Source organism: Trichomycterus rosablanca, chromosome 15 (genome assembly GCF_030014385.1).
Source record: "Trichomycterus rosablanca isolate fTriRos1 chromosome 15, fTriRos1.hap1, whole genome shotgun sequence".
NCBI classification, from domain to species: Eukaryota; Metazoa; Chordata; class Actinopteri; order Siluriformes; family Trichomycteridae; genus Trichomycterus; species Trichomycterus rosablanca.
In genome coordinates this window covers 24156044-24182865 of record NC_086002.1, presented here as the reverse complement: position 1 = coordinate 24182865, position 26822 = coordinate 24156044, and the positions used below count along the sequence as shown (strand labels likewise).

Sequence of the window (26822 nt, the reverse complement as noted above, 5' to 3'; positions counted from 1 at the left end):
CATAGACAGTAACATCAAGATCATACAAGCCCTTAGGAGTTACATGGTGACCCCCACAGCCAACAATGACAATATCCTCAGAAACTTGCTTGATAATGTCAGGACAATGTTGATGTCAGAATGTCAGAATGTCAGGAGGGCATTCTGATGGAAACCTGTTTACCCGCCGAGGTTAAGGATTAAAGTCGAGACTGCCGGGACAACGATGCTGCTCCTGTCAGATGTGACGGGTCTGGAGTAATTGCAACGACAAGAAATCACTACAGACTTTATTGAAGACTAGAGCGGATAACAACTCTATTATTATTTAATTGTTTATTTATCTATTTATTACCAGTTATGATTTTTAGATCATTTAATTCTGTGTTTGTATGATTTGTGTAAATCGTGTATTTATTTAAAGTATCCTCCAGGCCACCCAAGAAGGATGGGCCCTGCTGAGTCTGGTTCCTCTCAAGGTTTCTTCCTGTAATTTTCAGGGAGTTTTTCCTTGCCACAGTCGCCCTCGGCTTGCTCAACAGGGGTTTTTGTATTTTTTAGGTGCAAATTTTAGGTTGTGTTCTGCAAGACGGGAGAACACCATCTGCAACCTCTGAAGTGCAGTCTCTTTAGTTGGACCAAACACCAAAAGATCATCTAAGTAACAAAGCAGGCTTGTAAAGTTCTGATCACTGAATATAGACATCATCATACGCATGAACGTAGCAGGACTGTTACACAGACCTTGAGGAAGACGAGTATATTCATGCAGCCCAAAGGGAGATGAAAATGCAGTATACTTCCTGTCGTCCTCATGTAGCGGAATGTTATGAAAGCCTGATGTGAGATCCATGGTGGAGAAGAATGCGTTCCCACCAAGTGCAGCTAAAGAATCTGCTTGATGAGGTAGTGGGTGGGCGTCCTTCACTGTTCTAGCATTAAGCCATCTAAAGTCAGTGCAAATTCTAAGATCACCGTTTTTCTTCCACACCAGAACGAGTGGTGATGCATATTCACTGTGTGACTTTTGTATAATACCTCTTTCTTCCATTTCATTTAAAGCAGTTCTCAGCTTTCCGTAATGACTCGGAGGAATGCGTCGGTATGGCAATCGGAAAGGTTTATCATCAAACAAGTGAATGCGATGTACAAAGCCCTTGGCTTCACCACAGTCCATTTTGTGTCTGGAAAACACTGATTCATACTGCTTAATGAGTCGAAGCAGTTTGTCCTTGCACTCTAGTGACACCTCACATGATTTTAAGTCCAGATCCATTAATCCCAGCGTCTCTAAAACATGTGCCATGTCCTCCTCTGACCTGGGCTGTAACTGTACATTTTGCGTGCACTGCGTGCCACAGTGGACTTCAGTGGGACTGGATAAATCTTCCACTGCAATACAGGGGGAAACATCAGCAATCTTTGCATTTCTCTTTAAAACTACGGCGTGATTAGTGGGATTGATTACTTTGACAGGCACCCATCTATCACCCCATAAAGGTGTAACAACCCTCCCAACAAAGATGTGTTTAGGCCAGGCTTTCGACTGAGTAGGTTCAACAATTACTGTGCTGCCTGCAGACATTGAAGACGAATTAGGTAACCTGCCCCAGACAAGATGTTCACTCTGTGGTTCAAGCGTCACACATTTTTTAACCTGTATTGTGCCCACCTTATCAGGAACAGGACCACACCTCCATCTTTCTGTATTGGACAACAGAGACATGAATTGACAGAGCTCATCATTCTGATCACTGCATGGTAAGGACATTAACCTCCAATAACTATCAGTGTCTTTCAAGGACGTTAACAGGTGCTTGATTGCATTGCTGCCCAAGATCATCTGCTCTGTTTGGCCTGGTACAACTAGTGCAGGAATAACCATTCTACACCCATAGACAGTAACATCAAGATCATACAAGCCCTTAGGAGTTACATGGTGACCCCCACAGCCAACAATGACAATATCCTCAGAAACTTGCTTGATAATGTCAGGACAATGTTGATGTCAGAATGTCAGAATGTCAGGAGGGCATTCTGATGGAAACCTGTTTACCCGCCGAGGTTAAGGATTAAAGTCGAGACTGCCGGGACAACGATGCTGCTCCTGTCAGATGTGACGGGTCTGGAGTAATTGCAACGACAAGAAATCACTACAGACTTTATTGAAGACTAGAGCGGATAACAACTCTATTATTATTTAATTGTTTATTTATCTATTTATTACCAGTTATGATTTTTAGATCATTTAATTCTGTGTTTGTATGATTTGTGTAAATCGTGTATTTATTTAAAGTATCCTCCAGGCCACCCAAGAAGGATGGGCCCTGCTGAGTCTGGTTCCTCTCAAGGTTTCTTCCTGTAATTTTCAGGGAGTTTTTCCTTGCCACAGTCGCCCTCGGCTTGCTCAACAGGGGTTTTTGTATTTTTTAGGTGCAAATTTTAGGTTGTGTTCTGCAAGACGGGAGAACACCATCTGCAACCTCTGAAGTGCAGTCTCTTTAGTTGGACCAAACACCAAAAGATCATCTAAGTAACAAAGCAGGCTTGTAAAGTTCTGATCACTGAATATAGACATCATCATACGCATGAACGTAGCAGGACTGTTACACAGACCTTGAGGAAGACGAGTATATTCATGCAGCCCAAAGGGAGATGAAAATGCAGTATACTTCCTGTCGTCCTCATGTAGCGGAATGTTATGAAAGCCTGATGTGAGATCCATGGTGGAGAAGAATGCGTTCCCACCAAGTGCAGCTAAAGAATCTGCTTGATGAGGTAGTGGGTGGGCGTCCTTCACTGTTCTAGCATTAAGCCATCTAAAGTCAGTGCAAATTCTAAGATCACCGTTTTTCTTCCACACCAGAACGAGTGGTGATGCATATTCACTGTGTGACTTTTGTATAATACCTCTTTCTTCCATTTCATTTAAAGCAGTTCTCAGCTTTCCGTAATGACTCGGAGGAATGCGTCGGTATGGCAATCGGAAAGGTTTATCATCAAACAAGTGAATGCGATGTACAAAGCCCTTGGCTTCACCACAGTCCATTTTGTGTCTGGAAAACACTGATTCATACTGCTTAATGAGTCGAAGCAGTTTGTCCTTGCACTCTAGTGACACCTCACATGATTTTAAGTCCAGATCCATTAATCCCAGCGTCTCTAAAACATGTGCCATGTCCTCCTCTGACCTGGGCTGTAACTGTACATTTTGCGTGCACTGCGTGCCACAGTGGACTTCAGTGGGACTGGATAAATCTTCCACTGCAATACAGGGGGAAACATCAGCAATCTTTGCATTTCTCTTTAAAACTACGGCGTGATTAGTGGGATTGATTACTTTGACAGGCACCCATCTATCACCCCATAAAGGTGTAACAACCCTCCCAACAAAGATGTGTTTAGGCCAGGCTTTCGACTGAGTAGGTTCAACAATTACTGTGCTGCCTGCAGACATTGAAGACGAATTAGGTAACCTGCCCCAGACAAGATGTTCACTCTGTGGTTCAAGCGTCACACATTTTTTAACCTGTATTGTGCCCACCTTATCAGGAACAGGACCACACCTCCATCTTTCTGTATTGGACAACAGAGACATGAATTGACAGAGCTCATCATTCTGATCACTGCATGGTAAGGACATTAACTTCCAATAACTATCAGTGTCTTTCAAGGACGTTAACAGGTGCTTGATTGCATTGCTGCCCAAGATCATCTGCTCTGTTTGGCCTGGTACAACTAGTGCAGGAATAACCATTCTACACCCATAGACAGTAACATCAAGATCATACAAGCCCTTAGGAGTTACATGGTGACCCCCACAGCCAACAATGACAATATCCTCAGAAACTTGCTTGATAATGTCAGGACAATGTTGATGTCAGAATGTCAGAATGTCAGGAGGGCATTCTGATGGAAACCTGTTTACCCGCCGAGGTTAAGGATTAAAGTCGAGACTGCCGGGACAACGATGCTGCTCCTGTCAGATGTGACGGGTCTGGAGTAATTGCAACGACAAGAAATCACTACAGACTTTATTGAAGACTAGAGCGGATAACAACTCTATTATTATTTAATTGTTTATTTATCTATTTATTACCAGTTATGATTTTTAGATCATTTAATTCTGTGTTTGTATGATTTGTGTAAATCGTGTATTTATTTAAAGTATCCTCCAGGCCACCCAAGAAGGATGGGCCCTGCTGAGTCTGGTTCCTCTCAAGGTTGCTTCCTGTAATTTTCAGGGAGTTTTTCCTTGCCACAGTCGCCCTCGGCTTGCTCAACAGGGGTTTTTGTATCTGTTGGTCCTGGATTTTGTAAAGTTGCTTTGAGACAATGTATATTGTAAAAAGCGCTATATAAATAAAGTTGACTTGACTTGACAATGTAATAAAAGGCTTGCCTCAGCAGCTTCACTTAAGGTGCAGGCCATTGATCCACTGTCTATCATAGCTCTGAAATTGGGACCATTGTGCAGAGTCACCTGTGTGTAGAACAAGCTATCAGCTGTAGCGATTTTCTGAGAACCAAGGAAAATGACAGTTTTGGATGAAGCTAAACTAGTACTGCTTAATTCAGAAAGCGAATCACAATCGTGATACTCAACAGATCCTGTGTTTTCATTGGGAGGCTCATCATGCTTGTCTGCGCTGCCCTCCCTGAAGTGCAGACTGGTTCGTTTTCCTGATGCTGAGGGATAACGCTTGTCTTCACTGGGCAGTTGCGGCGTGCATGGCCAGCTGAATGACACTGGAAACACAGTTTCTTTTCACGGCAGTGAGAAAGGGCAGAGTGAGTGGCATAATTGCAAATTGAACAAGGTGTTTTGTCAAAGCCTTCAAGTCTCGGTAGCTTGTAGGCATTTCCTCTCCGAAAGCCAGACTGTACGTCAGTGCCACGAAGCAAAATCTTTTCCAGCATCTCCACAACACGAGTTAAACTGGCATGGTCTGGGCTTGGCGTCTGTTGTGAAATCTGATCACTTGAATTATTGACTGGGTTAGGACCCACCTCTACCTTGTTTACAGCAACGCTCACCTTCCCTCCAGTGAACACAGGTGCAGCAGCTGAAAAGCTAGTTTCGGCATGATATTCATTCAACACTTCCTGTACTTCTTCTGCTGACCACTTATCAATGGGCTTGGATCTAAAAGTAAGGGCTAAGTCTTTGCTTGGGCAGTTTCTGATAAACATGCGCGTCACTTCTAATGTTGGGTTATCTAGTGTCTTACCCTGTTCGCTCAGACATTCTGTGGCAGTGTCAGCAGCTTTGTTCAGTCTTAACCAGTAGTCAAAGGGATTTTCCTTGTCCTTAGGCAATGTTGTGTAGAAGTCAGCCAGAGGAACGGAAGAATACTTAGTGCAGCTAAAGTGTTTCCTCAGGACACTATAAATTACATCGGGGTTACTCTGAATGTTAAGATTGCTGTTACGAATTCCAAACCTTACAACATCTTTTGCTTTCCCCTGCAGGTGCACAAGGATTTCTTCCGCCTGCTCCCCCAAACTTATATTGGTTCTTTTAATGAAGGTTTTCATAAGATCCTCCCATTCTTGTATAGAAACAGCATCTGAGCCATCTCCTTTAAAGGTTGGAGGTTCTTTAATTTTCCTAGGTGTGACTAAATGAACCTGAGACAGATCCATAACCTGACTGTTCATGGACTGAGACCTAAGGCTAGAGTCTACTTGTGCATTGTCAGAATGAGAAGCTGTTGGGCTAGGAGCTGGAATGTGAGCTATTATGCTATCAGCTAACTGTTGACCTAGTTGCTGTATTATGCTGCTCATGCTATCAACCAAACCGGAGTAGTCATGCATTAAGTTTGGTGTGGATGCAGTTACAGGGTCTAAAGTACGTGGAACACTACTTTTGTGAGATGCAGAGGGTATGCTAACATTGCTTGCTACAGGCACTTCATCAAGATCAGGTACATCAATATGGTTGACAGAGTTACCAACAGAAAAAGGTATCGGTGTAAATTTCTTCCTTCCCTTCCCTCTACCAACAGATGGCGCTGGTGTATTTAAAATAGGCTGGTTACCAGGACTAGAATACATCTTTCTGACTTAAGACAAAATTGGTAACAACAAACACCCAAATAAAAATAGAAGAGAACTGTACGTGACAGGCCACTTAATGCTGTGAGCTTGGCTTCCAACTGAAGTGATGACAGGACGACCTCCAGTTCTTGAATGAAGTCACGAGTCACGGCACCAATGTGACCTTTAGTGTCTCGTCCTGTCCTTTATCACATGACACTGGTTGGTGGATGAAGGGTTTCTTTATTCATCTGCCTACAATGAGTTCAGCAACCACATAGATATTACAAAGAATGATCAGCCAGCCAGCCAGCCCACAGCAGTGCTCCGTCTATCTGCTGTGGATCTCCCAGCATTCAACTGGTTATATAGAAAAACGTGCTGGCGGCATGTGACCAAAAGATGGCGCTAAACTCATTTGCAAGAATTTCATAACTATACACATAAACATAAGCATATTTTTACACTGTTACACGTGCGTGTGCGCTCTTGGCCACTCATTCTAGATTCCGGGAGATTTTATCTGACGGGTATTTTATCTTTCGGGTATCAGAAAGCCGCTATGTATATGCGGGAGATTCCGGGAACTTCCGGGAGACTTGGGATGTCTGGTACATTTAAACAAGAAGTCTCCATATTGCTAAAATATCAATTACTACTTAGCACTTAGCGTTAAACGCTAACTGAAACTCTGTATACAGCTACATCAAGAATATAAACATTTACCTCAGGTATGTTGGTACATTAGTGAAATACTTTTCCATATTTCTAATATGACAGTAATTACAATTAGCATTGACTACTAACTGAAATACTGTGTTCAGATATGTTGGAAACATTAACATTTCACTCAGGTATGTTGCTAATATATCAATTATTACACTTAGCATTGGTCGCTAACTGAAATTCTGTGTTCAGCTATACTGAGAATATCAACATTTCCCTCAGTTCTTGGGTATATTGGTAAAAAAACTTTTAGCATTGATTGCTAACTGAAATTCTGTATACAGCTACATTGACAGCTACATCCCCTTGAACAAATATTTCTTCAGCATGAAGTAATAGTTTGGGGTACTTTTTGACTCTGTAACACTGTAATACACATAAAACAGTCAAACTCAGAAGATCAGATTGTAAAAGATATCAGAAAGAAAGAACAGAGTTAGAGAAGCATGCTGTAAAACTAAACATGACATTAGAGAAACTGCTTGGAAGAACGTCTAGGACAGAGTGTAGTACTACTTAGTGGTGGGCGGATCGAACCAACTATGGATATTATCGATACCAACATTGGTATTGATATCGGATCAATACTAGTGTGATGGGATCAATACTTTAGTTTTACATTTCTTCGCTACATGCAGCACGTTTATCCCGAAAGTAAAGATCATGTGTGTAGAGACTCGTTCCTCTCACATCTTACATGCTCAGCTTAACTCCTCACCTCCAGCTCTGCTGTGTTTACTGTGGTACCATCATGCTGTTATGTTGTTAAAATCCTAACACACATCGGTACATTGGTAGGCATTGGAAGATTGTAAGTGTTTGAATACTTTGCTTTGCAGATACAAAAATATGGGCAAGTTTATGGAAATAATAGTGTAAACTATACGTACGTAAAGTACAGATGCACCTTACGCAGTTTGCACAGCCTACTCACATGAATCGGAGCATGTGTAGTGAGGCTCTTATCTTTTGACTTTGTGCTTATACATGTAAACAGAATAGCGTTGATTTTTTATTTTAAATGAACAAGGACACGTGTATGTTTGATTTTTGTTTTTAAATAGATTCAGGATGACGAGTTATTGGTGTTTAAGTGTATTTTATTCAACATCAGCACATTTACATATCACATTACTATTCCGCCATTATACTAACAACTGTCCCTTATGTCCCACCCACAGCAAATTAGCATGTTCATTAACCAATCACAGCATCCCTTCAATATGCAATCAACTCTAACCAGGGATGGACTGGCCATTGGGAGGGTCGGGAGTTTTCCCGATGGGCCGCTCTGTATGTGGGCCGCTGAGAGAGTGAAAAATAATTCTGTTTTAAATATTCCTGAATAAGTGTGCATTGGCCCACCACAGTATCCTGACTGCTTGTCCATTGGCCAATCACAGATATGTCCTTCCCCCAGGATGAACTGTAATCAAAAAATACATATTATAAAACAGATAGTTCTGGTCCTAAATTCTGATTGGCTGAGCCACGCCAGATCTGTTGTAAAATCCCCGATATACGCATACCTCACATTATTCATATTAATACGCCACTGTCAGTTTGCACTGTCAGTTCAGAAACTTTCTGATGCAGGGTTGGAGGCGAGGGAAATGATGGCTGTAACTGGCCACCGAAGTAAATCTTAACTGCAGTCTTACTGGCACCCTAACTTCAGAGAGCTGCAAGCAGATGCAGAAAAGTGCAGGAAACTGGACAACCTGTTTGGCAGTGAGGAACTACAGCATAGCCAAAGAGCAGAAAAATAGTCCAGCGCCTCTGCTTCGTTAGTAACGCCGTTTAAGAAGAGACTGTGGGCCCATCTCAAATGTCGTCTATGCCCTACTTAGGGTACTTCCTAACAGTACAAAACATTTCTTTTCATGGTTCATTTCCCTTGTGAACATATTAAAGTATTTATACATGCGATAAATAAAATATAATATAATAAATTATAAATTATTTATACAAATATAAAAATGAAATGTGCATATGTGGGATGGGGGTTTGATATGTTTAGCGTGATGTGCTTGTAGTGGGCTGGTCCAGAAAAAAGTCCAGGGCTGAATTTTGTTCTCAGTCCAGCCCTGACTCTTAATAATGAGACTTAATCATACAACATATTCAGTGCAATCATGCATGAATATTACAGTGTATTCGGTCACTATTAAAATGGTACAAATGTATTTACCCAGCAAACACAACTACGTGGTATGAGTTGATATGATGATAACGTTATAAGAAAGTAAAGCACCATAAACAAGAAATCTGAGCTTTATCTTAATTTATCTACAACCCTACTGAGAGCAGCTACTTACAAAAATGTATGTATTACAAGAATACACCTAAAAGTCATGAAAATTCATTCAGATTTAGCAATTTGATGATGCATAAACCTTAATCATTAAAAAGTATCGGCATCAGATCAATACTAGCCCTGTATTTACTTGGTATCGGATTGATACCAATTTCTGCAGTATCACACACCACTAGTAGTCCTCTCTAAATCTAGCTGAGAGATACAGGGCTAATGGAGATTTATTACTGCTGAGCTGCTGTTCAACTCCAGTCCAGTTGGTGACGCTGGTGCGTCTTAATTTGTTCTGCCATCCGCCATTAACTATCATAAGAAGAACAAGAAGCTGCTGTGTTTGTACTGTAGAGCCTCATCTGTAAGTAAAATATGTATTTAATTATAACCCTTATATTTCATTATAACTAAACTTTAATTCATAATAAAACTAGAGTTCATAATAAAACATCACTGAGAATTTGAGGAGCTTTAACTCCACTTTTATTTAAAGAAAGTATTATCTGCTCCTCGCTGTTAGTATTGCACATGATTCAGTAGTGATGAACCGATTCATTTGAACCGATCTATCTAAATGAATGAATTGAGCGGAACTGATTGGGTTTCTTCATGATTAAATCTCACATTTTTATATAAACACGTGATATTTTTGAAACTTTGTTTACAGTGTAACTTTGTTTATAGTTGAACTTTGTTTATAGTGGAACTTTGTTGAATTATCACTGCGCCATCTACACTAAATGTTTTACTGCGCGTCTAAACCATGTATTATAAAACGGATAGTTCCGGTCCTAAAATCTGATTGGCTGAGCCGCGTTCGAAGCCGTTGTAAAATCCCCAATAAACGCACACCTAGGACCAGCTCACATCATTCCATATTAATGCGCCACTGAATAGAGAAAGTTAATGTTATTTTCGCCCTCACGTTGCCTAGCAACACTGTTAATCGGATTCCCAGCTAGCAAGATAGATCTGGGCCGATTCCGGCTCCGGTTCGGCAGTGTCGGCTGTCTGTCGGCTCGGCACCCCACATCTGGCCCGATAACGGCTGCATGTCGGCATAGTCGGCTGACTGATACTCGGCTACATTGCGGCACTCCGCATCTGGCCCGATTACGGCTGCATGTCGGCACTGTTGGCTGACTGAGCCTCGGCTACATTGCGGCACCGCGCATCTGGCCCGATTACGGCTGCATGTCGGCATAGTCGGCTGACTGAGGCGATGCTATTGCCAAGTTTTAGCACCATGCACTGATCAGAGATTGTTTTTAAATTGAAGAATAAGTTATTTAGCAAGCTTGCAACTTCCCTTTAACACTGGAATAAATGTAAAAGAACCTTTTACTCGCTGTCTTTTGCAATCATCATGGCTCACACTGACAAAGTTTCTAGGTGCTTAACAAACCATATATGTTTATATAACTAAATACAATTTTAATAAATAAATGGCTTACGGGAACCTCTTGCATTGGTCTTGGCTATTCGATGCACATAGTCATTTAGGAAATGAGGTATGAAAATGGCATTGATAGCTTTTTTTTGTTTTGATAAACTAAAAAAGCTTTTACATGCACTTTATGAGTTTCAGTTTTTCCAGAACTTTTTTCATGAATTTGAAGTTTTTCCTTCAATCCATGTTCCTTTCTTATGATCATATTAAAACCATGTAAACATAAAATGATTAAACACACAGCAGTTGTGCACATTTTGGCAAGCTGAACTATGCAAAAGACCACAAAACATTTAAGAAATATGGATAAATTATTTTATTATAGGACATGCATTATATATTTTGACACCATAAGTTTAATGTGTGCAAAAACAAAATTGTTTATGTATTATGAATAAATAAACCCAACTAAATTAAATTTAATTAACATGCTTACTTATCTTGCTTCTGAGGACGCACTGCTGGGCATTTTCACATATTTGTTGCCCCAACACACACTACATACATACACACTGTCGACATCGGAATTTACTGTTTATATACAGTTTTTGACATGGTGGAAGGAGAGAGAATATTATATAGGTATATAGGTTCAGAATACTAGTCTATCAAAAAAAAAAGGTTTAGCCAACAGTGGCTCTCTTGTTGGAAAATAATATCTGGTAATTGATAATGATGGACAGTTTAATTTGTAAGCCATAATCTTTAAAAGTGTACAGCTACAAAGTACACATATGTATTTATATATTGATATGGGCACAATATAATTGTTTGCTATAAACTCTTAGTTCAATGAACACAACTATATCATACTTAGTTTGAAACTTTAAGAGTAATCCCCATGGCAGTAGCAGGAAAGCTGATGATAATAGGATGCAGCTGATCACCATGTAAAATTCAAAATTCACTGAAAAAAAAAAAAACATTAGACAAAAAAGCAATGTTAAACAATACCACAAATCAACTTGTCACATCTGAGGCAAAAGACACAGATCTTGAAATTACAGCAGGTTAAGAACTAAGCACACACACTACAAAAGGAACATGATCAGTACTGTTCAGAGGCCCAACAGTTCAGTTTTTGATTTTCAAACTTGAGTGTTATTTTAAATGCATCTATATGTTTGTATGTACAACTGTTCTGTTTTTTTTTTCTTTACCCCAGCCAAATCAGGTGGAATTAGCTGCCCACTGAGAGTCCTGGTTGGAGTAATTGGGGAGGCAACCATTTAAAAGCAGGAAATCAAGATGGCTGATAGATGGAGAGAGAGAGGGGGGGGGGGGATTGGTGTCAACCCATGCACTGTGTTTTTAGTTGTAGCTGTTTTAATCTCTTCTGCTAGGAAATACTTCAGTTTGGGTATTTTACCTGCATCTACAGGGAAGCTTAGGGTTTGTTTGTTTCTTTCATTTATTTTGTAGCTATCTGTCTTGTTACTCAGAGTAGAACAGTGTTATGTTCTGTTGATTTATTTGGTGCCGTCCAGTTTGGTACTAGAGAACAACAATTTTAGCATTTGTGACTGTTTTTAATGGCTCTTTTGTAAATAAAAAACTTTTATTATTTTCTCTGACTTTTGGTTTTAGCAAATTGCCACGTTATTGGTCCCACATACCCCTAGATACAAGGTGGGATCATAACAAACGTGAGTGTGAAATACAACTTATTATGTTTATTACATTTTATGAATGGCAACGAGCAACATAGTTTACAAACTGTAGCTCAGAATTGTGTGCATGTATACATGTGTCTGCCCTTTAGCATGGAGTAGGGTCAACATGCTAGGGAAAAGACCCCTTGATGTGGATATCTGCACAGACGCAGTAAAAGAACAAGCCAAAATAACATGTTTTGAGCATTATATAAACTATCCCTGAGATTATTGTAAAATTTTATCACTGATGTTTGTGATTGAAAAATAATTGTCTGAGTTTGCTTTCTGACAGGAAGAGTTCCACCACACTGCTTTTTCCATCAAGCGCCAAGGAACAGTTTTAACCCAGCTGGGAACGGGTGATGTCCCAGAGCCTCCTTAACACTTACATAGAACTCATTCACTGCTTTTAATCTTTACTCATGGATCATCCACATACCTGACCCTTTAAGTGCATTAAAAGCCATGTCATGTACTAATCATGTCAACTCGCTGTGTGTGAATTTTTGAAGTTACTTTTCATCACTTCAAATGTTGTTTATTTCTCATGATAAGGGCCTTTCACACCTCAGAAAAAATTTACTTCAGTTAAAAGTTGGCTTTTTCTTATTTTATCGATGCTTAATTAAACTGTTCCACAAAAAAAATCACCAAAAAAGCTCTTTATAGATTACCTGGAGACGTGCGCAGCTCATCCGTAGTGAACTCATTCTTGAAAACCTGGACCATGCAACCTCAGCGCAGATGTGAACTGTAATAAATTCATATTCACTGTTACAAAATACATAAACATGTAAACTATTAGACAAACAAAAGTCAGTATTCTCAATTTTTAAATACAATTTAATAGTTGTTAATGTATGTGTAAAAGTATTTTACAGTCGATTGATAAGCTTGTTTGACTTGAACCAGGTGTACGTACTGGCAAGTGATTTTTAACTTTTTCTCTAACGTTAATACATGGTGGTGTCAGACAGAATCACTTCACTTCTTCAATATAAAAGGTACCTGAAGGCAAGTGTGAGGAGCTCCTCGCGCATGTAGTAGAGTTTAAATAAAAAACCGTTATCTTTTTCAGTTATTCACTGAAGATTTCAAGGTAACGTTAACAGCTGCTCTTTAGGACAAAAAACATACGAAAACATTATATTAATAATACTGATATATTGTAGTAACAGAACAATAGATATAATCAAATTATTTTGTGTTTTTTATCATTAACAATTTAATTATAGTTATGTTTTAACGTTAGCCAAAAAGACTAACTTGGTAGGTACGTTAAGCTAACTGTATAGCCAGCAATACTTAGCAAAAGGCTATCAGAAATAACTTAAAACATACATCTAAAGGTAACATTATTATTATTATGAATACGATATAAACCATCTAACAACATAGCTAAGTTAAATTACAAACACACGATTTCACAACGATTACATTAGTTACCTGTGCCGGCGTTAAGGGAAGACGTCACAGCTACAGCTGTATGGAGCTGGTGATCCTTCTCCTTTGAGTAAGGGGTGTGATGTATTTAAAAGGCTGGATTTAGCGCCCTCTTTTTGGCAGTAGACAATATTACAAAAACTTTTTACAGTCATTGGCTGGCATACATGAATCCAGAAAACATGTTTACAAAGACAAAGCACAGTATCATGTCTAAAGCCTATATTTACACGTCTTTATGGATTTCCTTGACTGAGTGATTGAACTAATTAAGTGTTTACATTTTTGCAGTTACTCTTTGTGCACTCCGGAGTCATTTGACCAACACTGACCTTGGTAAGATGTTTACAAAAACATACATTATTATTTCTAAAATAAGTTTTCTACTTAGAAATAACACCCATCACCATAAAAATATTGCACCCAGGAGGAAGTGTAGGATTGAATAATATTCTGAAGGAAGATAACGGTCACCAGGAACAACAAATGCTTAAATATTTAATGTCTCGGCATGGAGTTTAGAGGTTCCAAATAGTGTGCAACTCAAATATTTTCATGCAATTCCTGCAGATTATGTGGTAGGGGTGGAGTGTTCATAGCATGTCCAATAGCATTCCACACATTTTCAATTGCTTTTGAACTCTTCACCAAGACTAACTTTGCTTACAAAAGATGCAACCAACATAACAGCACGAGTCGGGAGGGAAAAATAAGCACATGCACCAAGATGACCTTGCGTAGTCAGGTACAGCGATAAGGCTCCTCCTTTTGACGTCACATGCACGGCCGAGCGTGAAACTGGAATTATTCTTATGTCCTCCTCACCATGTCAATCTTACATACCAAGTTTCATTACTGTAGGTTGATTCTTTCTTGGTGCAACTATTTTTTTAAACCATTTCATATTTTAAAACATAACAAGCACTTCAGCCCTCTCTAGATGCAGTGCCTCTTAAAAAAAACAGAAACAGTAAGGGATAACACAAAAAAGTCCAAAGACTTTTGATGAGTGTATAAAGTAGATATTTTATGATATGTAAATACATTAAATAACACATTAATAACTAATTTAATTAGTTACAAACATCATTACAATATCTTCCTCACCCCTTTCCCCGTTAGTACGTTAGAATAACAGCTTTCAGTGCAAACATGAACATTGTTGAGTAAAACATAAAATGTGAAACAAAGTGTATTGACTTTTCTCAGATCCTGGTGATGGTGTACAAATACTTCTCTATTGTCTTTGATTGCTGCAGCGAGAGACACAAACATGGAGCCTCACATGACAAATTACAATTCAGCTTCAAATATGAGACATAAATCCCGTCAACATGTAGCAAAACGTTTAAAAACATTATTTTCTCAAATGCAGGATGAGACCCTTTTTACAGCTATTGATAGAGCTAGCAATGTTGACACTGACATAAATGAAATTATGCCAGTAGACCCTGACACAAACAATGAATGTGGAAATGGCTCAGGTCGTGATGATCTAAATAATGAATTCAGTGAAGACTCAGTTAGTGAGTGTGAGGATGACTTTGATGGACAGGACCACGGGCTTGATCTAGTTGCATCCTTGGCAAAATGGGCAGTACAATTTGGTGTAACATTAGTTGCCCTTTCTGCCCTCCTGTCTATTCTTAGAATTCACCATCCTTACTTGCCAAAGGATGCTAGGACATTACTTGGGACAAAGACAAAGTATGTGATTCAAAGGAAAGCAGGAGGGGTCTATCACTACTTTGGGCTTCTGACCACCTTAATGTCATTTCTAATGCGATTTGGGACACATGTAAAGAACAACCACATTTTTAAAATGCAAATAAACATTGATGGTCTGCCACTTTTCAAAAGCTCTAAATACCAGCTTTGGCCTGTCTTAGGACTAGTGCATGAATTACATAGACAGCCTTTCCTAATAGCTCTTTATGGTGGAGTTTCGAAGCCAACATCTTTAACTGATTATTTGGGAGAGGTTGTTGCAGAGCTGAAACAGTTACAATCAGGATTTATGCATAATGGGAAACGATTGTTCCTAAAAGTGAGTGCAGTTATCTGTGATGCACCAGAAAGAGCCTTTGTCAAGGGTATTAAGTCCCACACAGGTTATTCTGGGTGTGATAAATGTATCCAGTCAGGTGTATATATTCAGCATAGAATGACTTTCCCACAAAAACATGCAGCTTTGAGAACAGATGAAAGTTTCCGGGAAATGACAGATCAAGATCATCATCTTAGCATTTCTCCTTTCCAAGAATTAGTAGGAATGGTATCTCAGTTTCCCCATGACTACATGCATTTGGTTTGCTTAGGTGTTACACGGAATTTATTAGAACAATGGACTAATGGACCACTACACTGTAGAATGTCTTCTAGGACAGTGACTGAAATTTCTAAGCATCTTGTCAGTTTTGGACCTTTCATTCCGACAGAATTTGCTAGGAAACCTAGATTACTTGAAGACAGATACAGGTGGAAGGCAACTGAGTTTCGTCAGTTCCTCTTATACACTGGGCCGGTAGTTCTCAAAGACAGTGTACACCCTCAGATGTACAATAATTTTATGTTGCTTTCTGTGGCTGTACATATTTTAGCATGTCCAACACTGAGTGTTCAAATGGTTGATTTTGCTAACAATTTATTGAATTTGTTTGTTGAACATTTCAGTGAGCTTTATGGGGCTGATAAGTTAGTATACAACGTACACAGTCTAGTTCACTTAAGCAATGATGTGAAAGTGCATGGCCATTTAGATATATTTTCAGGATTTCCCTTTGAAAATTATTTGAGTAAACTAAAAAGACTCATCAGAAATCCCAAAAATGCTGTATCTCAGATTGTAAGACGGGTGTCTGAAATGGACAGTAATTTGACTGAAGACACTGTTGATACTCATGTTGGAATGTGCAAAAAGAAACACCAAAATGGTCCAATTCCAACAGATCTTACATCAGTGACCGACCAGTACAAAGAAATATGTCTAAACAAGGTATACATCAGATGTGTAGCACCGGACAACTGTGTGAGAATTAATGGTGACATTTCATTAGTTTTAAATATTGTTGTCAGTGAGGGAACCACTTTTCTTGTTTATCAAAATTTCATGTGCAGAGAACCTTTTTTTCATTATCCAATGAAATCTTGTGATGTTGGAATCTATACAGTCTCTTGTTTGGTTCCTGAACTCAAATATTCCGTTGTCAGTGACAGCTTACAGAAATATGTACTTCTTCCTCTTCATCAAAAATATGTAGCAATTCCTTTGCTTGATGTTACCTAGAATGTTTGAATACAAATTGTACAGCATCAAACACCTAAACTTTTTTTTTTAAACATCCATTAAATAAATGCATACTTGAATTATACAGAATCACTTGTTAAGGTCCACAACTTAAATATTCATTACTCACTTTTCATATGCTACTTTGTGAACTAGTACAGGTAAATAATAGAATGTATAAATCTTTGTTGTAGTTCTCATAAATATGTAAATACATTTATATTGCCATTACTGCTGATTGTTTATTGTTAATGATTTTTTTTATGTTTATTGCATATGATATAAATATTTTTGTGTACATGATCAATGCTGGAATACGTATGTATGTACAGTGTATCACAAAAATGAGTACACCCCTCACATTTCTGCAAATATTTTATTATATCTTTTCATGGGACAACACTATAGAAATAAAACTTGGATATAACTTGGAGTAGTCAGTGTACAACTTGTATAGCAGTGTAGATTTACTGTCTTCTGAAAATAACTCAACACACAGCCATTAATGTCTAAATGGCTGGCAACATAAGTGAGTACACCCCACAGTGAACATGTCCAAACTGTACCCAAAGTGTCAATATTTTGTGTGACCACCATTATTATCCAGCACTGCCTTAACCCTCCTGGGCATGGAATTCACCAGAGCTGCACAGGTTGCTACTGGAATCCTCTTCCACTCCTCCATGATGACATCACGGAGCTGGTGGATGTTAGACACCTTGAACTCCTCCACCTTCCGCTTGAGGATGCGCCACAGGTGCTCAATTGGGTTTAGTCCATCACCTTTACCTTCAGCTTCCTCAGCAAGGCAGTTGTCATCTTGGAGGTTGTGTTTGGGGTCGTTATCCTGTTGGAAAACTGCCATGAGGCCCAGTTTTCGAAGGGAGGGGATCATGCTCTGTTTCAGAATGTCACAGTACATGTTGGAAATCATGTTTCCCTCAATGAACTGCAGCTCCCCAGTGCCAGCAACACTCATGCAGCCCAAGACCATGATGCTACCACCACCATGCTTGACTGTAGGCAAGATACAGTTGTCTCGGTACTTCTCACCAGGGCGCCGCCACACATGCTGGACACCATCTGAGCCAAACAAGTTTATCTTGGTCTCGTCAGACCACAGGGCATTCCAGTAATCCATGTTCTTGGACTGCTTGTTTTCAGCAAACTGTTTGCTGGCTTTCTTGTGCGTCAGCTTCCTTCTGGGATGACGACCATGCAGACCGAGTTGATGCAGTGTGCGGCGTATGGTCTGAGCACTGACAGGCTGACCTCCCACGTCTTCAACCTCTGCAGCAATGCTGGCAGCACTCATGTGTCTATTTTTTAAAGCCAACCTCTGGATATGACGCCGAACACGTGGACTCGACTTCTTTGGTCGACCCTGGTGAAGCCTGTTCCGAGTGGAACCTGTCCTGGAAAACCGCTGTATGACCTTGGCCACCGTGCTGTAGCTCAGTTTCAGGGTGTTAGCAATCTTCTTATAGCCCAGGCCATCTTTGTGGAGAGCAACAATTCTATTTCTCACATCCTCAGAGAGTTCTATGCCATGAGGTGCCATGTTGAATATCCAGTGGCCAGTATGAGAGAATTGTACCCAAAACACCAAATTTAACAGCCCTGCTCCCCATTTACACCTGGGACCTTGACACATGACACCAGGGAGGGACAACGACACATTTGGGCACAATTTGGACATGTTCACTGTGGGGTGTACTCACTTATGTTGCCAGCTATTTAGACATTAATGGCTGTGTGTTGAGTTATTTTCAGAAGACAGTAAATCTACACTGCTATACAAGCTGTACACTGACTACTCTAAGTTATATCCAAGTTTCATGTCTATAGTGTTGTCCCATAAAAAGATATAATGAAATATTTGCAGAAATGTGAGGGGTGTACTCACTTTTGTGATACACTGTATATCTATTGTGTAAAAATATAATAATATGTATCTAATAAATTCATATTTTATGCTGTTTTCCTGTCTGTTATACAGATATGTATCACATTGTTGAATTTAATACAACAAAGGAAGTAGAGGTTGTACCAGACAACTGGGTAAATAATGATATATGCAGATGGCCAAAATTTTAAAATAGGGGAAGAATGAGGGCTGCTGTAATTTCCAAAGAAGTACCAACTGTAGACTGGGATACATTTGCTGTCCGTGTATATACAAGTGGTAAGTGAGTGTAATAGGCCAACAAGTTAATATTTCATTTTATAAATACTTATTTAGTACCAGTTTAATTTTGGTCGGTTTCTGACCACAGAGCCTCTCTTGACTGTGTAATATTTGGGTGGTGGACCCTTCTCAGCCTGCCGCTGAAAATTTGAGTTGTGTCACAAAATGTACAGGTAAACTACGTAAACAAAAAGGAAGACAATACACCCCCAAACCCAAATAACACAGTTTTTGACCAATTTAAGCAAGATAACAACAAACAAATTATTGTCTTACTCACCATATGTTGTGTCTACTTTTGATATTTAAGTCTGTTCCTCGCTGCCTCCAAAAGTTTACTAATTGACCCAAGTAGAGGTGTATGCAGAACAGAGCGGGCGGGCGAAATTCAACCACCCAATCACAGACTAGCATTTAGAGGGCGGACCTTCTGCGATTGGCCAGTGGTGGGTGAGCCACGATAGGTAGCACTATACGCAGTCAAATGAGGCTGTTAAACCAATGTAATACAAAGCATTTGTTTTGACATGTAGCCAATGACAGATAATTTTGATCAAAAATGTAACCAGTTCACTCCAAAAGGAGGATTAATAAGTGTCCGTCCTAGCGTTGCGTGGGCGGAAGACTGGTAGCTGAAAAACCGGACTGTCCGACCTAAAGCCCTAGTCATGACCAGTAATGGCAGCTTGACATTGTTATATTAACCCATAATTCCCTGTGCTACCGTATGTGTCACAGAGGCTTTAAAAGATATATAAAATTCTTTACAGCACTTTGTCCTTTACTTTAACTCAAGTCCCTAAATGGATTCTCTGTTCTTTAGACAAAACCTGCTTGGTTTAAAAGTTAATTTTTTTTTGTTTCTAAAGGTCTGTTCCAACACATTTAATAATTTGCTACTGTATACATTATACATAATACATTACATATAACCAGTTCTGACCCCATTTCTACAACTAAATAATCACTAGTTATGAAATCATTGTTGTGACATATATGCTATATATCTGGATTTAAAAATATTTACAAAAAAAAAGTATATATATATAGTGAATCTTTGTCCACATAATTTACATATATTTTTCTATTTTATTAGAGTCTTTCCAAGCTGCTAGAAGCAAGCTGCCAAGAGCAGAAATTGTGTCAGATCTACAGACAGCAGAAGAAGATAATGTACCTGCTGTAAAAAAAAGAATCAGAAGGTACTCTTATAATGATTAATGTTTCAGGGGCACATATAAAAATGCATTACAAGATATATGGTTCAATGGCCACACTGTAATTGCTGTAGTGTACAGGTTGTATTTGGAGTTACTGTATAACATTTTGTTTTTGCAAGCAATGTGTATGTAGTAGTATGTCTACTATGTAAGTTCAATTATACGTGAATACTGAAAATATGTACTTAATAAATAATAAACCTTAATTTGTAGGATAAATAGAAGATTTCTCGAATCTGACAGTGAAAGTGAAGGTGAAAAGAAAGCTTATAAACCTCCTGCCAAAAGAGCCAGGCCTCACTTTGCAGAGGCACCACAGGTGACTCCACCAGACATGAATAGGCCTGTCACTTCAGTTTTAATACCTTCAGTCATTCACCAGCAAACCGTTCAGGAACAACCAAGCCCAGTATGTGCAGGTAAGTGTCACATACTCACAATATCCAATAAATTATATATATATATATATATATATATATATATATATATATATATATAGAGAGAGAGAGAGAGAGAGAGAGAGAGAGAGAGAGAGAGAGAGAGAGAGAGCAGTGGTAGCCTAGTGGTTAAGGTACTGGATTAGTAATCTGAAGGTTGCCGGGGAGTCTGCTAAGTGCTGAAAATGTAATGTAAATGTGTGTGTGTGTATATATATATATATATATACAGTGTATCACAAAAGTGAGTACACCCCTCACATTTCTGCAGATAATTAAGTATATCTTTTCATGGGACAACACTGACAGAATGACACTTTGACACAATGAAAAGTAGTCTGTGTGCAGCTTATATAACAGTGTACATTTATTCTTCCCTCAAAATAACTCAATATACAGCCATTAATGTCTAAACCACCGGCAACAAAAGTGAGTACACCCCTAAGAGACTACAACCCTAAATGTCCAAATTGAGCACTGCTTGTCATTTTCCCTCCAAAATGTCATGTGACTCGTTAGTGTTACTAGGTCTCAGGTGTGCATAGGGAGCAGGTGTGTTCAATTTAGTAGTACAGCTCTCACACTCTCTCATACTGGTCACTGAAAGTTCCAACATGGCACCTCATGGCAAAGAACTCTCTGAGGATCTTAAAAGACGAATTGTTGCGCTACATGAAGATGGCCAAGGCTACAAGAAGATTGCCAACACCCTGAAACTGAGCTGCAGCACAGTGGCCAAGATCATCCAGCGTTTTAAAAGAGCAGGGTCCACTCAGAACAGACCTCGCGTTGGTCGTCCAAAGAAGCTGAATGCACGTGCTCGGCGTCACATCCAACTGCTGTCTTTGAAAGATAGGCGCAGGAGTGCTGTCAGCATTGCTGCAGAGATTGAAAAGGTGGGGGGTCAGCCTGTCAGTGCTCAGACCATACGCCGCACACTACATCAAATTGGTCTGCATGGCTGTCACCCCAGAAGGAAGCCTCTTCTGAAGTCTCTACACAAGAAAGCCCACAAACAGTTTGCTGAAGACATGTCAACAAAGAACATGGATTACTGGAACCATGTCCTATGGTCTGATGAGACCAAGATTAATTTGTTTGGTTCAGACGGTCTCAAGCATGTGTGGCGGCAATCAGGTGAGGAGTACAAAGATAAGTGTGTCATACCTACAGTCAAGCATGGTGGTGGGAATGCCATGGTCTGGGGCTGCATGGGTGCAGCAGGTGTTGGGGAGTTACATTTCATTAAGGGACACATGAACTCCAATATGTACTGTGAAATACTGAAGCAGAGCATGATCCCCTCCCTCCGGAAACTGGGTCGCAGGGCAGTGTTCCAGCATGATAATGACCCCAAACACACCTCTAAGACGACCACTGCTTTATTGAAGAGGCTGAGGGTAAAGGTGATGGACTGGCCAAGCATGTCTCCAGACCTAAACCCAATAGAACATATTGGGGCATCCTCAAGCGGAATGTGGAGGAGCGCAAAGTCTCGAATATCCGCCAGCTCCGTGATGTCGTCATGGAGGAGTAGAAAAGCATTCCAGTGGCAACCTGTGAAGCTCTGGTAAACTCCATGCCCAGGAGAGTTAAGGCAGTTCTGGGAAATAATGGTGGCCACACAAAATATTGACACTTCAGGAACTTTCACTAAGGGGTGTACTCACTTTTGTTGCCGGTGGTTTAGACATTAATGGCTGTATATTGAGTTATTTTGATGGAAGAATAAATTTACACTGTTATATAAGCTGCACACAGACTACTTTTCATTGTGTCAAAGTGTCATTTTGTCAGTGTTGTCCCATGAAAAGATATACTTAAATATCTGCAGAAATGTGAGGGGTGTACTCACTTTTGTGATACACTGTATATATATATATATATATATATATATAATATATATACTGTGTATATACAGTAGATATACACTGATCGGCCATGACATTAAAACCACCTCCTTGTTTCTACACTCACTGTCCATTTTATCAGCTCCACTTACCATATAGAAGCACTTTGTAGTTTTACAATTTGTGTGTGTGTGTGTGTGTATTTAGAAATTGAAATTATTAACTGTAAGTTATTTTTTACTAACAGTAATCGGGAGGGAAATTTTAACTGTATTAGAGATTCTGCGACAACAACAAAATGAAATGCTAGGCCTACTTAGGTCCATCACAATTGCATTAGGAAAAAATCATCCAAAACAAATTGAGGAATTTACTGCTCCACTTGCAAACGAATCCCAGTTCAGACAATTTGACATTAACCTCAAGGCAGACTCTGATCTTCAGAAGAGACTAGTAAGTGCTTTCTATGTTAAATTTTACGTGTTATGTATGTACTTTGTTATAGTACCTTTAAAAGATACAATTTGACAATTTACTTAACCATGGTGTGTTCTTAAGTGACCCTCTACTATGTTTAAGAGCAGATAACTTTGTTTTTACTTAAAACTTCTTGACTTTTATTAGTGAGCACAACATTAGAAAATGTAAAACATTGCATTTGTTTATATTTCTATAAAAGCTGTAAAATGTTTTGCATTATAAGAAATAATTATAATATGCAGCTAATAATGTTAAAATGGTTGCTAAAGTGCCATTAGACTGTTGCTTTTGTGTCCTGGGTGTTTGTCAAAGTGTGTGTGTGTGTGTGTGTGTGTGTGTGTGTGTAGTGTGTGGTGTAAAGTGTCCAAATACGTTTGGTTACAGTATGTATACTGACTGTGGTGCAGTAACAGACAATCACCCATTTCTGTGTGCAGTTTAGCTCAGTGAATGTGCAGTATGGATTACATTTGGGTTAATTAGGGATAATTTGGATTATATTTGGCGATCTTAGAAACTTGTCAAATTTACGCATTCTTAATTTCAGTTTATTGAAATAAAAAAATAATGTTTTTTTTTCTTTTACAGATTGAGTGTTTTGGTTTTTCTGGAGGTATGACTGTGAAGGAAACTGTTTGGAGAATTATGCAAAAACAAATGACCTGGCAAAAAAAATAAACTGGACAGGAGCAAATGAAAAAAATCCATTTAAATCGACCAAACTGAAAGATATAATCTTGGGTAGGTTTTTTTTTTTATTAATATTCATAATTTAAAAGTTTTAAAAGACTTTGTTTTGGCAGGGTAAAAGACAGAATATTTTACATATTTATACATACTGGAACATATACAGTACAAAATGAGCACTAAAAGAATATTTATATACACTGAGGTGTCATTTTATCATATACCCCTACCATAGATGTTATAAACGTTACAGCAGAATGTGAGGGGCTGATAAATTGTGCAGGAACAAATGAGCTTTAGACTATAATTGTTTATCACTCCTGAGTCTAGTTCACTCATCCACCTTCTGTGTACCTGACAAAATGGTCAATGATGGTGTTGTTTTAATACAATGTAGCCACAGTGTAGATATACCTGATACACTGTGTTCTTTTTGTATACTATGTATGTTTTCCAATATGTTTTAGCTGCTGTCAGGAGAAACAGTTTCACTGCAAACGCAACGGATGGGGAAATAGAAAAACACATAAAAAGGTGGCTTCAGCTTTCTGGGGACAGGGAAGGAGGAAGAAAGGACAGAGAAAAGAGACATGAAAGGAATAGTCAAGTTACTGAATGAAGTTTCACTACAAAAAGACAAGGGTTTAACAAGAAATTAATTGGGTTTATCTAGCTTAAATAAAAAAATGTCAATGAAAAAATATGAAAACTATTTAAATTGCATTAACTCATTAAGTATCCATATATTATTTTTTAAAATTGTATTATATATTTTTTTGTTTCAAGTGAAAGGTTTTAATTAATTTAACGTGTAATTTATGGAATACAATTATATGACAGTGTGTTTTTTTAATACAATGATATATAATAGCGATTACTTTCAATGTGTTAGATTAGTAAATACAATATTACAGTAATATCAGTACAGTGTATCTTTTGCTCTTATTTATTTGGTTCAGAATATTTTACACATTTACTTTAAAGGCCTTAGTTGACTATAATAAATTTTAACTGTTTATTGCTTAGTAATTGTTCATTTACTGCTGAGAATTGTTTTTAATTAAATGCATTCAATGTATTAAATATCTGTTTTTTTCTACAGTAAACATAAATAATTATGACTCATATACAATTACAACTGCAATATCCTATCTATTATCTTTTTTGCCTGTCATCAAAATTTTCACTTTCCTGAAGTAAGTGACTTCATTATCAATTAAATGATCAAATATAGTACAGATGTCAAACATGAGGTAGATTGCCTGATACCACTGTGTATCTTTTTAAACAGTAATTTGCAATTATATCATTTGATAATACACCTATTTTACCTTCTGTACTTATACCTGTCCTTCTTTCATCAGCAGCTTCAACTTCCTGTTTAATCATCTGAACTGATCTTCTCAAACCAATGTAAGTAAATGAAATATCTTAAACACTGCATGTCAAGGGACTGAAAAATAGGGGTGCATGATATGGACATAAAATACAATAGGGCCACTTTAAAGAAAATTTTCCATTTTGAGAATAAAGTTGATATTATTTCAAGAATAAAGTTGATATTATTTTGAGATTAAAGTCAAAATATTATGGCCATAGCAACTTTCTTGTGTTAAAATGAGAGATGTTCATGATCTCCTGGCACATCAGCACCAATTTGTTTGAATAAAAGTAAGGGGCGTAGCACCAAATTCTGGGCCCTATGCACAAGCAGTGCCCATGGGCCCCCTCCACCTCAGTCCAGACTCTTTCTAGACTCCTCAAGGGCCCTCCCCCGACTTGGAACCCTGGTAACTCAGTCCCACTTTTCACCCCACTACGACGCCCCTGGTAAAAGGACAATGAAACAGCTTTGCAATAAACTGTATTTATTTAGAAGAACGTGCGCCACCGGTGTGCTTGGTGTCTGCGTCATCACCAGTATTTTAATTCGAGCCTTATGGACTTGTACGATAAACTAAAGCCGATCAGCATCGCTATAAATGGTTGCATTGACGGGTTTAGTCATAATGTCATGTGGGTGGAAGTGTACAATACAAACAACCACTCTTTGGCCATAATATTTCAACTTCATTCTCATAATAATTTCACCTTTATTCTCGAAATATTTTAGACTTTATTCTTATAATCATTTCAACTTTATTCTCAAAACTGAAACTTACATACTATATATATACGTATATATATATATTTTTTTTTTTTTATTTTTTTTTTTTTTACAGTGGCCCTAGTTTGTAGGCAAACTTAAGTTTGTGCTTATGTTATTCAACCTACTGAAGACACTGTTTTGCTAAAGTACTGTTCTGGATAATGCTTGTGGCATTATTTTCTTCAACATTCAACGTTTTTCATTTCTGTTTTTGGTTTCATTTCAGAATTGAAGACCAGTGTGAGGCAGGAAATTATGGCTATTATATAATTATTTTTTATTATTAACTTATAATAAATAAAAATACTTGATAAAAATGTTGGTGTACATTAGTTTTTTTTCTGTTACTGGTTTAACTGTACTATATAGTACTATTTAAGACATTTTTTTAAGACATACATACATATATGTTAAACATGTGTAAATTTTTGTTACTATTATTCTTATTCTTCACCTTTGTCTTCTTATTAATACATTATTTGCAATAGTTGTACTTATTAATAAAGAGCAAGAACATTTGAAGTAGTCCCAGTGACCATTAAAGGTTACATATGGCTGGGGAAAGCCTTTTTAAAAATCTACTGCAGGCCAGAACTGGGCCATTATTGGCCCGATAATGGTTGTTCTGGCTAGCAGGTGGTTAAGTGCTGGCATATTGCTGGCAGTCATGGCTGGGATCCGGGCAGCCGTATACGGGCCACGGTCTAACCGTCATTCATTTTGACACTGGGCCAGATCTGGCTGCCGGATGTGGGCCGACACAAAAAGTTCCGGCATGCCGAATATGGCCCAGAACTGGGCCATACATTTTTTGCTAGCTGGGATCTGATTCCACTTGGATTACGCCTAGATTGATTAAATGAAAGGGAAAAAACATGTAAAATCGTGACAAACTGACATATTAAACATTTTGCCCTAG

The 26822-nt window shown here is 38.5% G+C and overlaps 3 long non-coding RNA genes across 7 annotated transcripts; 2 read left to right on the top strand and 1 right to left on the bottom strand.

The window, feature by feature from the left end:
• Nucleotides 1-9378: 9378 nt before the first annotated feature.
• On the top strand, nucleotides 9379-12651 carry LOC134329175 (uncharacterized). Of its 2 annotated transcripts, none has more exons than XR_010014829.1 (2): nucleotides 9379-9419; nucleotides 12456-12651. It is a non-coding gene; the product is annotated as an uncharacterized LOC134329175 (long non-coding RNA). The 2 variants fall into 2 exon arrangements; XR_010014830.1 differs by lacking the exon at nucleotides 9379-9419 and adding an exon at nucleotides 12096-12154.
• On the bottom strand, nucleotides 10810-13671 carry LOC134329139 (uncharacterized). Its single transcript, XR_010014794.1, has 4 exons — nucleotides 13610-13671; nucleotides 13172-13280; nucleotides 12838-12914; nucleotides 10810-11415 (listed from the first exon to the last, which is right to left on the bottom strand). It is a non-coding gene; the product is annotated as an uncharacterized LOC134329139 (long non-coding RNA).
• Nucleotides 13212-26220, top strand: LOC134329117 (uncharacterized). Of its 4 annotated transcripts, XR_010014770.1 has the most exons (8): nucleotides 13212-13262; nucleotides 13898-13942; nucleotides 18892-19077; nucleotides 20177-20282; nucleotides 20514-20719; nucleotides 23656-23808; nucleotides 24222-25167; nucleotides 26130-26220. It is a non-coding gene; the product is annotated as an uncharacterized LOC134329117 (long non-coding RNA). The 4 variants fall into 4 exon arrangements; XR_010014771.1 differs by lacking the exon at nucleotides 13212-13262 and having other exon boundaries at nucleotides 13890-13942; nucleotides 23681-23808; XR_010014769.1 differs by lacking the exon at nucleotides 13212-13262 and having other exon boundaries at nucleotides 13890-13942.
• The last annotated feature ends 602 nt before the right edge of the window (nucleotides 26221-26822 follow it).